The sequence below is a fragment of the Cibotium barometz genome, chromosome 30 (genome assembly GCF_041138505.1).
Source record: "Cibotium barometz isolate CiBa-2024 chromosome 30, ASM4113850v1, whole genome shotgun sequence".
Lineage (NCBI taxonomy): Eukaryota > Viridiplantae > Streptophyta > Polypodiopsida > Cyatheales > Cibotiaceae > Cibotium > Cibotium barometz.
This window is the reverse complement of record NC_141075.1, coordinates 50,913,349-50,929,657: the sequence shown is the minus strand read 5'-3', so window position 1 is coordinate 50,929,657 and position 16,309 is coordinate 50,913,349. Positions and strand designations below refer to the sequence as shown.

General features: G+C 38.7%; 1 non-coding gene and 1 pseudogene across 1 annotated transcript; both read right to left on the bottom strand.

Annotated features, from left to right (window-relative positions):
- Positions 1 to 860: 860 nt before the first annotated feature.
- LOC147621611 (25S ribosomal RNA) lies at positions 861 to 2,633 on the bottom strand (annotated as a pseudogene).
- Positions 2,634 to 2,984: 351 nt separating this feature from the next.
- Positions 2,985 to 3,136, bottom strand: LOC147621610 (5.8S ribosomal RNA). The gene has a single exon (XR_015269915.1). It is a non-coding gene; the product is annotated as a 5.8S ribosomal RNA (ribosomal RNA).
- Between the last annotated feature and the right edge of the window lie 13,173 nt (positions 3,137 to 16,309).

Sequence of the window (16,309 nt, the reverse complement as noted above, 5' to 3'; positions counted from 1 at the left end):
ACATATCATTTATTCGCATCTTAATTCACATGTCATCGCATCTCATCCATTCACTCATATCGCCGTCACATCATTTCACATACACATTCGCATTCATTATTCTACATACACATCCACATTCGTACATCCACATCCATATATCCACTTTCACATCCACATTCATACATACACATCCACATTCATACATCCATATCTACATCCACATTCGTACATCCACATCCATTGCCACATCCACATTCACATCCATACATCCATTTTCACATCCACATTCATACCTCCATATCCACATCCACATTCATACATCCACATCCCCATTCACATTCATACATCCACATCCACATTCACATCCACATCCACATCTACATTCATACATCCACACATCCCTATTCACATTCATACATCCACATCCACATTCACATCCACATCCACATCTGCATTCATACATCCACATATCCCCATTCACATTCATACATTCACATCCACATTCACATCCACATCCACATCTATATTCATACATCCACACATCCCTATTCATATTCATACATCCACATCCACATTCACATCCATATCCACATCTGCATTCATACATCCACACATCCCCATTCACATTCATACATCCACATCCACATCCACATTTATACATCCACATCCACATCATCCATTCATCCATCTACATCAACCCACATCATTCACACATCAAATCGCACATCCATACATCAATCTACATTAACCTACATCATTCACACATCAAACCACATCATCCATTCACATCCGATTCACATGCCATCATTCATTCACATCCCTTATCATTCATTCATATCACGAGTCACATTCCTTCACATCCTATACCATTCATTCACATCCTAATTCACAGGACATCACATCCATTCATCCATTTTCATTTATCTGATTGATATCACTTCCATGCATCTAATTACATCTATCTGATTCCTATCACATCTCATCTCGGTCACGTCGCCGTCCACCCACCATTGCCACATCCCGGTTTGAGAATATTAACCCGATTCCGTTTTGATGCTGCGCAATGCGCAGTGTGTCCTTGACACAGGACTGTCCCATCTCTTAGGATCGATTAACCCATGTCCAATTGCTGTTCACATGGAACCTTTCTCCACTTCGGTCTTCAAAGTTCTCATTTGAATATTTGCTACTACCACCAAGATCTGCACTGGGGACCGTTTCACTCGGGCTCGCGCCCGGAGCTGTGCCACGACCCCCACGCCCTCCTACTCATCGGGGCCTCCCACTCGCCCTGATGGCCGGGTATAGGTCGCGCACTTCAGCGCCATCCATTTTCGGCGCTAGTTGATTCGGTAGGTGAGCTATTACACACTCCTTAGCGGATTTGGATTTCCATGACCACCGTCCTGCTGTCTTAATCAATCAACATCCTTTGTGGGATCTAGGTTAGCACGCAGTTCGACACTATAATCCAACTTTCGGTTCATCCCGCATTGCCAGTTCTACTTACCAAAAATGGCCCACTTGGAGCTCCCATTCCGCACCGAGGTTCAACAGAGCAACCCCAGTCGCTTACCTATTTAAAGTTTTGAGAATAGGTCGAGAGTGTTTCACCCCCGATGCCTCTAATCATTTGCTTTACCCGATAAAACTACAACGAGCTCCAGCTAGCTATCCTGAGGGAAACTTCGGAGGGAACCAGCTACTAGATGGTTCGATTAGTCTTTCGCCCCCTATACCCAAGTGGCTGATGAACGATTTGCACGTTAGTATCGCTACGAGCCTCCACCAGAGTTTCCTCTGGCTTTGCCCTGCTCAGGCATAGCTCACCATCTTTCGGGTCCCAACAAGTACACTCCCACTCAAACCTTTCACAGAAGATCACGGTCAGTCGTGGTGCACCCCACGAGGGGGATCCCACCTGTCAGGTTACTTGTGCCTCCATGGGTTTGCCACCCACTGGCTCGTGTACATGTTAGACTCCTTGGTCCGTGTTTCAAGACGGGTTGAATGGAAAGCCCAGAGCGCCAGCGTCTCGAGCGCGCAGGTGCATAAAGCCCGCCACCCCACGCGCTTCATTCCTTGGCCGGTGCAATGGCATCAGCAGGCCAACTAGAGCGGGACTAGAGCGCGCTCTTATCCCGCCGTGCCAGCCCACGCTGACCAGTGCCCCGCGTCAAAAAGCGGCGGACCAGCTCGTGCCGTTCCGCATCTAACCGGGGCGCACCCTCGGCCTCCATTCGTTTCCCTCCCAGCAATTTCAAGCACTTTTTAACTCTCTTTTCAAAGTCTTTCTCATCTTTCCCTCACGATACTTGTTCGCTATCGGTCTCTTGCCCGTTTTTAGCCTTGGATGGAATTTACCACCCAACTTAGGTCTGCATTCCCAAACAGCCCGACTTGTCGGGCGATAGTGCCTCGTGGAGCGACAGGGTCCAGGCTTGACGGGGCTCTCACCCTCTCTGACGTCCCTTTCCAGGGGACTTGGGTCCGGTGGTCCGTCGCAGAGGACGCCTCTCTAGACTACAATTTACACAGCAAGGCCGCGTGATTCTCAAGCTGGGCTCTTTCCAATTCGCTCACCGCCGCTACTAGGGAAATCCTCGTTAGTTTCTTTTCCTCCAATTAGTGATATGCTTAAACTCAGCGCGGCGGGTAGCCTTGCCTGATCTGAGATCCGTTCAGTTTTTCCGGTCGAGGGGATGGCCCGTGGCGCACCACACGGTTGCCCCTCGTCCCGCGAGCCCCGTTCGACGCATGCACCCTTGGGTGATGCAGCCGCAAACACTGATCCTCCTACCGGCACGTCGGGGGGGAGCGGACCACCCTTGCGGTGCCTCACCACACAGTGCCATGGATGCATTTCAGCCGACCGCGACACGCTCGCCCCGTCGTTGCCTCGTGGGGCGGGAGGGGGACGTGCGCACGGACAGCCAGCTCCGTCATCACGTGCCCCTCGCTCCCAGGAGGAGGTGGGGAGCAGGGGCATGGGGGTCGTGTGAGGATGCTCAGGCAGGAATGCCCTTGGACGAGCCGCGGGCGCAAGTTGCGTTCAAAGACTCGATGATTCGCGAAATTCTGCAATTCACACTACATATCGCATTCGCTGCGTTGTTCATTGTTGCAAGAGCCAGGATATCCATTGTTGAGAGTCATTGCTACATAAGTTGATCCTGGGCCGGGTTACGGGGGGCACGGCACCGCGAGGGCTGGGGGTGCGGCACCAGGAGTGTTCGCGGACGGCACCGCGGGGGGCCGGGGGCACGGTAGGGTGTGAGGCCACGGCTCCGCGAGGGCCGGTGGGCATGGCTCCGTGGGAGGGCCGAGGGGGGGCATGGCACTGCGGTGTGAGGCCATGGCTCTACGAGACGGGGGCCCGGGGGGGAGGGGGGCACGACACTGGGGTATTCAGGCACGGCTCCACGGGGGCCGTGCAAGCGTGAGGGCACGACACCGAGTTGTGAGGCCACGGCTCTACGGGGCCCGGGGGGGGCACGGCACCGGGGTGTTCGGGCACGGCTTCGCGGGGGCCGTGAGGGCATGAGAGAACGGCTCTGCGGGGGCCCTCTTCCAAAGATTGGTGGCCACTCTTGTTACAAACAAGATTAGAACCCTCAAACCATCAAGCTAAAGGAAAGCTCCCAGAAATTATGTAAGTAGAGATCTTGTAATTTTCTTTATTGATTTTTATGCTTTTCTAATTTTTATGATTGTTTGAAGTGATAAATGGACGCTATGCCTTGATCGAAAGGCTTTTCCCCTCTCTCTTCAGAATCAACCCTTCGTTATCCTAGTTAAGTGATAATTGTTGGAATTAAACTTTTTATAATGTTTTCTCTTTTATAAGTGAATTTTGATTAGTCTAGATTACTTTAAATCAATTAGAGTTAATTTTTAAAGATAAATTAAGAAAAAAAATTTGAAAAATGGTCAGCCATACAAAGGAGGTTATGGCAAAATTTTTGGAAATAAGTATTATCTTTTATTATGCTAAAAGAGTAATCCCTATCATTTCTATACTCTAAAAGTGTCATTTTCATGCATAGAAGTTGCATATTGATTATTATCATTTTTTAATACATAAAAGAATAATTTTTTTATTATTATGAAAGTGTTACTTTCATCAAAATGGATTTTTATGCATAAAAGAATATTTTTTAATTATAAAAGTGTTACTTTTATCATTATTGATTTTTATGCATAAAAGTATGCATGAAAGAATATTTTTTTAATTATGAAAGCGTTACTTTCATCAAAATGGATTTTTATGCATAAAAGAATATTTTTTTAATTATAAAAGTGTTACTTTTATCATTATTGATTTTTATGCATAAAAGTATGCATGAAAGAATAATTTTTTTATTATGAAAGTGTTTCTTTCATCAAAATGGATTTTTATGCATAAAAGATTATTTTTTTATTATAAAAGTGTTACTTTCATCATTATCGATTTTCATGCATAAAGGGATGTATAAAAGATTATTTTTTTAAATAAAAGTGTTACTTTTATCATTATTGATTTCTATGCATAAAAGTATGCATAAAAGATTTTTTTTAAATTATTAAAAGTGGTACTTTTATCATTATTGATTTGTATGCATAAAAGATTTTTTTTTAATTATTTATAAAAGTGTTACTTTTATCATTATTGATTTTTATGCATGAAAGAATATTTTTTTTATTATGATTCACTTTGATGAGAGATCATCAGAGCTTAAAGTGGATCTTCACTCAGAAGGATCTCAACATGCACCAAAGAAGGTGGATGCAGACCTACAGGAATTTGATTTTGAAATCAAGTATTGCTTTATAGAATGTAAGAGAATTCTAATTTTTTGATATAAAGATTCTTTACGCATCTAATTAGGCAGAAAGATAACTTTAGTAGGAATAACACTTTTATAAAAATCCTTTTATACATCTATTTAGGCATAAATTCAATTTTAAGGAAAATAACACTTTCAAATAAAAAATAAACCTTTTATGCATTTTACTATGCATAAATTCCATTTTAATGAGAATAACACTTTCAAAATGAAAATTAATCTTTTATGCATTTTACTATGCATAAATTCCATTTTAATGAGAATAACACTTTCAAAATAAAAATAAGTCTTTTATGCATTTTACTATGCATAAATTCAATTTCAATGAAAATAATACTTTCAAAATAAAAAAAAATCTTTTATGCATCTTTCTATGCATAAAATCAAAATTGATGAAAATAACTCTTTTGAATTAAAAATAAAATTCTTTATGTATTTATTTATGCATAAAATCGAAATCGATGAAAATAACTCTTTTGAAATAAAAATAGATTTTTTAATGCATCTTTCTATGCATAAAATCAAAATTGATGAAAATAACTCTTTTGAATTTAAAATAAAATTCTTTATGTATTTATTTATGCATAAAATCAAAATTGATTAAAATAACTCTTTTGAAATAAAAATAGATTTCTTTATGCATCTTTCTATGCATAAAATCAAAATTGATAAAAATAACTCTTTTGAATTAAAAATAAAATTCTTTATGCATCTTTCTATGCATAAAATCAAAATTGATGAAAATAACCCTTTTGAATTAAAAATAAAATTCTTTATGCATCTATTTATGCATAAAGTCAAAATTGATGAAAATAACTCTTTTGAAATAAAAATAGATTTCTTTATGCATCTTTCTATGCATAAAATCAAAATTGGTGAGAATAACACTTTTGGATTAAAATAAATTCTTTATGCATCTTTTCATGCATAAATCCAATTTAGTAGGAATTACACTTTTAGAATAAAATGATTTCTCTTATGCATCTAATTTATGCATAAAATCCATTTATGATGAAAATCACACTTTTAATATATATATATATATATATATATATATATATATATATATATATATATATATATATATATATATATATCGTTTATGCATACAATCATTTATGATGAAAATCACTCTTTTAATATAAAAAAATTTCTTTTATGCATCTATTTATGCATAAAATTCATTTATGATGAAAATCATACTTTTAATATAAAAGAATTTCTTTTATGCATAAAAATCATTTATGATGAATATAACACTTTTATAATCAAATTAACAATTTCAATATGCTTTCTTCTATGCATAGAATTTAATTCTAAAGAAAGTAACACTTTTTTAATAAAATATTTTTAGTATGCATTTTTTATTACCTAGGATAAAAAATAACACTTTAAGAATACATATACGATGGGAATTACTCTTTTTGAATTAAAAAAATAAAACTTATTTTACACAATTTTAGAAAATTTTGCCATAACCTCCTTTTTATGGCTGACCATTTTTCAATTTTTAACTCTCTAAAATTAATTAGAATTTCACCAAGAGTATTAAAATCATTCTAATGTAAATATTTTCTACTTATTTAAGAGAAACATTATGAAAAACTTGATTCTATCCATTAATCATTCATCTAGGATAAAGAATGGTTGGATTTACTAAAGAAGAGAGGGGAATGCCTTTTTTCAATGAGGCATAACATCATATTCATTTTAGAGAAGACAAAAATCATTAAAACCATAAAATAAAATAGAAAAAAGAAGAATCTCCAACTTACAAGGAGAATTTGAGAGCTTTCCTTTGGCTTGATGGTTTGAGGGATCTACTCTTGTTTGAAACAAGAGTGGCCACCAATCTTTAGAAGAGGGAAAGGTCAAAAACTAATGAAATATGAGTAAATTCACAGTTTTTGGCTCTTGGGAGAAGCAGGATAAGAGCGCAAAAAACACTATTAAGCTTCAACCAAGGGGGAGGCTTCTATTTATAGGAAAAAGTGAGCCTCTAACCAAGCAAACTGATTTTAGAATTTTCCAGATCAGTTTCGTCAATTTTTGACCATTTTTAGGTCAGTTTAGTCCACTTTTTGGATCTAGTTGAAACAGGAGAGAGGAGAGATAAAAATATCTCATTATTTGGGAGTTTAAAACTCTCCCACACATGTGAAATAGGCACCTCCTTCATGAGGGAAATTCCCCCATACTGAGGTGTCAAAAATGCATCATTTCTTCTAAATATCTCTCTTTTTTAACTATTAACCTTGTCCTTAGTCAACTTTTCAATTTTATGTGAATATTTACTCATTTTTGGGTGATTTTCCTTTTATTCTTCCATTTATATCCTCCCTACATTTGGATAAATCTTATTGGTCCATAGGAACCTTAATTTAAAATTTCGAAAAAATCTTGGCCCCTAGGATAAGGCCTCTTGAACAGATTATACTTGATTTCTAATGCACCTTCTGAAAATCTTTTTGAACTTCTGTTTCAGGGAAACTTATTTTAATAAGAAGAGATATTTTTCCATCCAAAAATATTTAAAAACTGAATTACCACTCTCTAGAAGATTTTCTCTCTCTAGGCCAAAACTGGTAGAAACAAGATCTTTTAAATTTCTGAAGAGGGCTTTGATTACAGGGGAAGATATTGGACATCCTGAGCGGCTGGGGAGGAATCTTACATTCTAACCCACTTAAAAAGCGCGAGATGTCCTCATCTCGCAGGTGAAGTATGATCTCTTTCATCTTCTTCTTCTTCTTCAATCACTTCCAGTGTTACTGCCTTGGAAGTGGACGACCGATTTGGAAACAACTCTCTTTGACTTCCCTATTCTGAGGTGGAGGTCTTGCATTACTTTGGATTGAAACTGCAGGTTGGATAGAGGGTCTACCTCTGGGATTTCCCCGATTTTGGCATATAGAACCCTGATTACTTTGGACGGAAGGGGCTAGAGTCTGGAATCTTGATCCCTGATTTTCTTGCCGCCCTGAAAACCTTGATCCAAAAGGAGTTGGGCAATCCATACTACGATGTCCAAATCCTTGACAGTTATAGCATTTCAGTCAAGGGTGGAACTTCTGAAGTTGAATTCCAGGGGAGATTGAGTTTCGAAAAAAGGACATTTCTTCCATTTTGGAACTTCTCATATCCTGGGTTTGACCCTGATATCTCTTAGGCCGAGGAATATTGGAATCACCTTCTAGGAATAAAAACCTTTTGAAAGGTGATGGTGCTGGCTTTGGCGGGACTTTGACATCAAAGGCTTTCGCGAAATCCTTCGCCATCCCAACTGCTTCGGCCATGGAAATAGGTTTGGCATTCTTGACTAAAGTATCCAATGGCTCGTTTATTCCCCGAATGAATCTGGCCATCAGCTGCTCTTCATCCAATTGAGGGGAAGGGCAAAAGCCTAATGGTACTCTTCAATTGTCCGGTTTTCCTACTTTAGTTCCAAGAGCTCATTCATCTTAGTTTCAAGAAAGCCTGGGGCACAAAACCTCTTTCTGAAGTAAGCCTGGGGGACAAAACCTCTTTCTGAAGTAAGCCTTAAGATCGGTCCAGGTTTGGGTATTTCGGTCGAGATATTTTGTCTCGCAGTGATTCCTCCACACAACCCTAGCCGTTTCCACAATCTTAAACCTGGCAAGAGCCATCTTGCTTCTCTCATTGTAGCCAATTGCATCAAAATATTCCTCCATGGCCTCAATCCACTTTTCTACAACTTCACCTAACTGTTCCCCTTCACCCCCTTGAAGGGACCAGGCTGTGAACTATGAAGAGTTTTATGAACATCCAAGTCGAGCTCTTCTTCATCGAGTTGGGGGTTAACATTTCTACCACGAGGACCTCGATCCATGTTCCTATCAATACGAAAATTCTTGTTAAGTTTCTTTATTTATGATTCAATCCAATTTTTTATTCAACTGATTCCGGGGTTCTCTAAATAGGTCGGCTCCCCATAGAATCAAGGGATAAAGATACTCATATAGAACGCATTATCAGATAGCAATGCATTCAGAATATCTCATTCATATCTTTAACACAATAATGGTCCATCAGACTGAATTTTTCCATCTGAACATTCCTCCATGGGGATTTCAATTTTTCAGATTTTTAATTTATCATCCCTTAACTTGATCCACTGATCAAAAGTTAACAGTAGCAATCCACTAATCTCATAGTGATTAGCTAAAGTCATTAACGTCATTCCAGTTAAGAACATCATCACACGGACTCGTCCCATTCATCCTCATTGCGGTTTCGCTCAGCTTATTACATTTCAACCAAATTTCAAGGATCATCATTTTTTAATCAGAATCCAAATCATCAGTTCACAACCAGGATTTAAAAATCATATCAACCACATTCAAATTCATCATCTGGATAGCATTAATGTTTATAATTTCAAGTCTTAGATTTACTCGTATATAGTGCCAGTAAAGAGCTGCAGTTATACCCTCGGTATATACGGGTAGTCATGGTTCTTGGAACTATAAGGTAAATACCATCATGTCTAGGCCTCAAGCAAGTCAGGGGTTCCATACAATTGCGGTACTTCCATCTGAAGACCCAATTACCAATTTATGAATTTAGGTTGAATATCAAATTGTATGAATTTTGTAAGCACTTGTCAGTTAACACCACATGTCTATAATTGTGATTTTTCAAGTTTATTGGAGTAGTCAAACCTACTTTCCTTAGGTACATATAGTCAAAGCCACAATCTTGAATGATTTTGAGCTGATGCATGAATAATCTTTGTAATATGATGTCATACATGAGCATTTTTTATAAAATCAACTATGGCAAATGTGTGCTTGTACTCAATGTCACAAGAGCTTATAGTAATCTCTTCTAGTATACCCAAAGGCTATCTATGTGTGACCATCAAAAGTTAGATGCAATTTATTTCTTATTTTATAGATTGCTAGATTACTCCAAGCCTCCCAAATGTATCTATTGGTAGCAATAGTAACTCTTGTTCCACTATCTAGAATAGCCATTGCTTTCAGTTTGGTATATTCTACCAGTAGAGGATAATTCCCTCCTCACCTTCATCATAACCACTAACTTTATTCATGGGAACTTTGTGTCATTTTACTTTTTTTGTCCATGTCATCTAACTTATCTTGAAGACAAGATTCTCCATTTGTAATTCCCAACGTCTCAGAAGGCATTGAGCCACATTTTTCCATGTGTTTGGCTTTATCTTTAAGAGCTCTACCTAATGGTAATGTACACCTCACTGGCATTGATAGAAGTTCATGTAAGTTTTTGGATTCAATTGTTGGTGGATCGACTTCCATTATGAGGATTTTTGTATGACCTAAGACCTTTCTTTGTGTTCTCTTATGTAGGAAGGTGGGTTTTCTAAAGATTCAAGTTTTATATCCTCAAATTTCATTGAGCCTATGTCCCCATACAAAGAATCATGATCTAGGTTTAAGGTCTATTTTCTTGCATCCAATGTTGTAAAAGGATCAGACTATAGAGTTGCACTTCCATCTTTGGTATCTCTTATTATATTCAATAGTTTTTTTGGCCATTGTTGTTGTACTATTGGCACTAGAAATGGCTTATAAGTTGTGTATAGCACTTCCCTTGATGCCTTTGGCATCCCAATTTTAGGAGATTCTTATGACTTTTTAATGTTTTGCTCCTTTGGAACTTTAGGCATGTCATTTGCTTATCTTAAGCCTTCCCATAGATCATCTAAAGCTATTTCATGCTCTATCAATGTCTTAAACCTTGAGGCATCACTTTTTTCAAGTGATTATGTTTGAGATCTCACTTCCACTTTCTTCTCCTCATGGTTTAGATAAGTCCTAAGTTTTTCTTTCATGTTTAGAAGGTTTTAATGCTCTTTCACCAGAGATTGTGTCACTTCAACCAATCTTTTCTACATCTCCAACCTTTGTGCCTCAAGTATTAGGTCAAGATGAGCATTTCTTCTTTCCTACAAGGTCTCTTCATTCTTCAAATTTAGCTTCATAAGCTTGAAGATATGCATCAAGAAGTTCAAATACTTTGTCTACAAGTATAGACCCTTCTAACTTTGGATATTTATTCTTTTACAAATAATTTGTCTTGGGTTATGTGGTCTTATGCTTTTTAGCTTTCTTTGCATCCTTGTCTTTTTGAGCCTTGCTCTCCTTTTCTTTGTGGTTTATTTCCTATCTTCATTCATGGGGTAAGATTTTCATGAACCTTACTTAGACTTGTGTCCTTGGGTAGAGCTATCTTCCTTCATTTTAGGTTCTTATTGGATATCTTTATTTTCTTGAGTAGCCAACTCTGCTTCTTCTTTTTTTAACCTTTCTTTTAACCCCCTCAGCCCTTGTGATCACATCGTGGAATTAGTGGTGGCTTGGTCTCTAAGATTCTTGGTCATGTGTTTACACTAACCAATTTGGCATGTTTGCCCTTTTTATGAGGGTTTTAGGGAGAATCCGTAAAGATGTGTATGATTGTACACTCACCACAAAAGCCTTTTCCTATTGGGCCTCCATACTTGGGGGAATCCATTAATTCATGGTCCCCATTGCATTTGAAGCAAATGTTTTCTTAGGTATTTGAGGTTCTAGCTTTGGTCTTTCCAAGAATCAAATTCCTCAAAGAACATAGTGTTCTTGTCTATTAGGAATGCATTTTTGTTCCCTTTTTTCAATTGGTCATGTGAGCTAGATTTTTTCAACTCCTCAATGATAGGTTTCATGGATGATTTGCCCAAAAATCTAGGAGGTATCTCATGTGAGTTACTAGCCTCCCTATGACATGGCATTGCTGGCATTAGGGTATCTTGCATCTTGCATAGACTCTTTGACTCTTGTTTGAATTTATGGATCAATAGAATTGAACTATTTTTTATGCCCCTCTTTGAAAATTAAGCAATGAAGCTGTTTGTCAGGGAATCTATATCACTGAAGTTATTCTCATCCAAGGTTTGGAATTATGAAAGTGCTTTTCCTTTTAAGGTCAATCCAACTCCTTCAAATTGAGTACAAAATTTTGTTACTCATTCAATTCGGCACTTACTGAAATGCTGCTACGTGATTGTATGGGTCTCCCATTTCATTGAACAAATTTTTTGCCCATTTTCTCAGTTATGATGGTTGTACTTCCTTGTGGTATAGCAATATGTTTTGTTTCTGATTTTGGTAGGTATACAACTGTATGACTCATGGTGTTTTCTTGTGGTCTTGTTGGTCCTTGAGTGACCTAATGACTACCATTTTGCACTAGAAATCATGGTGGGATTTCTCCCTTATATTCCACTGTCTAGCCTTGAATATAAGTCATTTTTGGCTCAATTACCATTTTGCACTAGAAATCATGGTGGGATTTCTCCCTTATATTCCACTGTCTAGCCTTGAATATAAGTCATTTTTGGCTCAATTCCCATCTCATTTGGAGATCCTCTTGATTATTCAAGTGTTTTGAGACCACTCAATTGACTTGTTTTTCTACCTTAAGTGGATTTCCTATGACATGAAATTTAGTTTTATCACACATCAAAACCAATATATCAATCCTCTTGATAGTTCATCCAAGGATTTTGTATAAATTCCATCTAATGATCTTCAATTCTCATGGAGTATCTTCCATATGGATTCACATAAATTCATGGAGTATCTTCCATAAATTCATATGACACGTTAGTTTTATCACACATCAAAACCAATATATCGATTGTCTTGACAGTTCATCCAAGGATTTTGTATAAATTCCATCTAACAATCTTTAATTCTCATGGAGTATCTTCCATATGGATTCACATAAATTTTAGCCCCATGGTCATTTTTACCCAAAAATTGTAGCTACCATACTCAAATAAAATCGTATTATTTATCATTTTTAGAGAATAAGAGGTCATATTTCACAATTCTTATTTTCAAGATTTTTCTTTCTCACCTCAAAATATAGATTATTAGCTCAAGTCAATCCAAATTTCATTCAAATTAGAGCTTCCAATCAATTGTTATAATTATTTTTGTCTATTTTTATACACATGGAAATACATCTTATTGATTGTAAAACTATTACTAATCTATTATTGGGAGGGTTTTTGCAAAGTTTCTAGATTCTATGGAGCCTCCTAAGTGTGCTCTACATGCCTATACCTTTAGATTGTGATTTTGAGACAAAAATATTAAATTTTGGTAACATTTCTTTTTAGTCCTCCTAAGTGTCTAACGAAACACTTGAGCTAAATTGAAGTGATGTGTTCTGACTAATCAAGTTCTAGTACTTACTCTCCTTACACAAAAACTAGCTTTGAAATCCCTTTAGAAGGCCTTTAAAATGATCAAAAAACACTTGCATTGACTTAGGATGTGTTTTGTTGACTTTGGATGTGTTTTGTTGACTTTCGAGTGTTTAGTCTTTCGCCATGAAACACTTCTGGATGATTTCACACAAAACACTTCAACTGTTTTGTTGAATTTTTCTACTTTATTGAATATGAAGTGATTAATTGAATTTTTCAAAAGTTTCATGAATCACTTCTTTTAAAACACTTCTGATAAATCACTTCTGAAGGTCTCATTAAGAATCACTCCCATGCTTTTGTCATCATGAAACACTTTGACTATTTTGTTTACAAAACAATTTGACTATTTTGCCATAATGAAACACTTTTGAAGTGTTTTGTGAGCCTTAACTCTTGTCCTTGATGTTGGACACACACTCAAGAAAAAACTGTTGGAATTAGGGTTGCAGGAATGCACACACAACTTCAAGAAGATGAGGAAGCTTGAGCACAACACAGTAGTGTATTATGAGTGCCAAAAATGAAAGATAACAAGCCCTAGAAGATAATGGGCGTATATACAATGCACGGGGGAAAAAACCTCCTAGTGAGGGAAAAAGTGCCCCGGCGGTCCTAAGTGTGTTCACACACATCACTACTATAATATGGTAACAAATCCCCCCTGGAGTGATGCGGTGAACAAGAGCTAGCACTCATGTATAGGGAAGTGTCTAGCTATGTGGACGAATCCACAAAAGGGAGTAAGCCCAAAGCTTTGCGAAAAGCTTCGAACTTCTCACGAGGCAGAGCCTTTGTGAAAAGGTCTGCAAGGTTATCCTGTGTTGGCACATAAGCCAAACTGATCTCTCCTGCAGAGAGTCTCTCCCTGACATAATGGTAGTGCACCTCAATGTGCTTCGTACGAGCATGGAACACTGGGTTCCGCGCAACTGCCAATGCGCTCTGACTGTCAGTGAAGATGGTGGTGGCAGATGGCTGCCCAACACCCAAATCAGCCATAAGGCGTCTGAGCCACACACACTCAACCGTAGCTGTGAAAGCTGCCCTGTACTCAGCTTCACAACTAGAAGTGGCCACAGTAGGCTGCTTCTTGCTCAACCATGATATGCATGAGCTTCCAAGCATGAAGCAAAAACCACTCGTGGACACGCGTGTGTCATAACAACCAGCCCAGTCAGAATCTGAAAAAACATGTAAATCTGGCGGCAATGATCCCCCCTTGGGATAAAACAACCCAAGATGCCGAGTACCACTCAAATAGCGAAAGATACGCTTCACTGCCTGCCAATGCTTAATGCCTGGGCTATGCATAAATCTGCTCACCTGTGAGACTGCAAACTGAATGTCTGGCCTCGTAATGCATACATAAATGAGGCAACCAACAGCTGTCTGATAGAGTGTGACATCAAAGTGATCTCCAGCATCATGAAGACTCAACTTCAAACCTGTCTCCATTGGAGTAGCAATAGGCTTGCAGTCTTCAAGGCCAAATCTCCGCAACAATGTTTCAATATACTTTGTCTGACACAAAGCAATACCTCCATCACACTGCTTAAATTGTATCCCCAAATAATGATGCAAATGCCCCAAATCTGACATCTCAAAAGAGGCATTCAAATCAGCCTTAAAATCAGCAATATGACTCTCATTTGGTCCTGTGAGCAGCATGTCATCGACATAGAGAGCAATGATTAGATGTACACCATCCACACGTTTAACATACAAAGTGCTTTCTGTTGGACTATTCTGAAACCCATGTGCAGTCAAATATGCATGTATTTTTTCATACCAAGCTCGTGGAGCTTGCTTTAAACCATATAAAGCCTTTTTTAACCTGCACACTTTGTTTTCCTGCCCTCTTTGAACAAAACCACGAGGCTGCGATACATACACCTCCTCATGCAAATCTCCATTTAAGAACGCAGTCTTTATGTCCAGCTGATGTACATTCCAACCATTATGAGCTGCTAATGCACAGATGCTACGAACAGTGGTCATACGACATGTGGGAGCAAAAGTCTCATCAAAATCAATGCCCTTCTCTTGAGCATAACCTTTTGCAACAAGCCTAGCCTTATGGCGATCCACTGTGCCATCAGGCTTACGCTTCAATTTGTATACCCACTTAGTGCCAATGGCCTTCTTGCCAGGGGGCAAGTCACATAAAGACCATGTACTATTCTTCATAATAGCATCGTATTCTGCTTGCATAGCAGCCATCCAATTTTCTGAACTTTGTGCCTCATCAAATGAAACAGGCTCACTTTCATCGCACATACTAGAAACAGCCAATGCATAACAATCTGACGCATAAGAGGCACCATGAGAGCCAGAACGAGTGCGACTAGACAAAGGGGCATCCAACTTGCTGTCACGCAAAGTCTGCACCAGCCATCTAGGCATGTTCCTAGAGCCCTCAATCTCTTGTCTCTCATCCTCAAGTGCATCATGCACATCTGCATCAGATATAGGCTGATCTGTGCCATCATTTAAAACCTGCATAGGCTGAAAAACTGCCTCATGAGGTATTGCACTTGACTGTGCACCACTGAAAAGAGGCAACAATGTATCATAGACATCACGTGAGCTGATATCTGTCTCCTTAGTACATGAAACCAAGGGCTGAACTGCATCTTCCACAAATACAACATCACGGCTAACCAAAATGCGCTTTGTCTGTGGATGATACAAACGATAGCCTTTGCTCTCAGCACTATATCCAACAAAAATACATTTGACAGCTTTGTCATCCAATTTTCTGTGATGTTGCACAGGCACTAATGCATATGCCAGGCAACCAAAAACACGTAAATGGCCAACAGATGGCTTGCGGCTATGCCAAGCCTCATATGGAGTGACAACCTGTAATGCTTTGGTGGGACACCTGTTTAGTACATAAGTGGCACACATGACAGCCTCAAGCCAAAAACCATGTGGTAGACTTTGACTCTTAACCATACATCTTGCCATTTCCATGAGAGACCTGTTTTTTCTCTCAGCCACACCATTTTGCTGTGGTGTATACGGCACTGTACATTGGTGTTTTATCCCACGCTCAGCCAGAAATGCATTAAATTCTGAAGACATATACTCCCCCCCTCGATCTGAACGGAGGGTGCCCATCTTACTTTCTGACACATTTTCAGCCATAACCAAAAACTGTTTGAAGCACAAAAACACTTCGGACTTTGCCTTCAAAGGATATACCCATGCACGCCTGGTAAAATCATCAATGAAA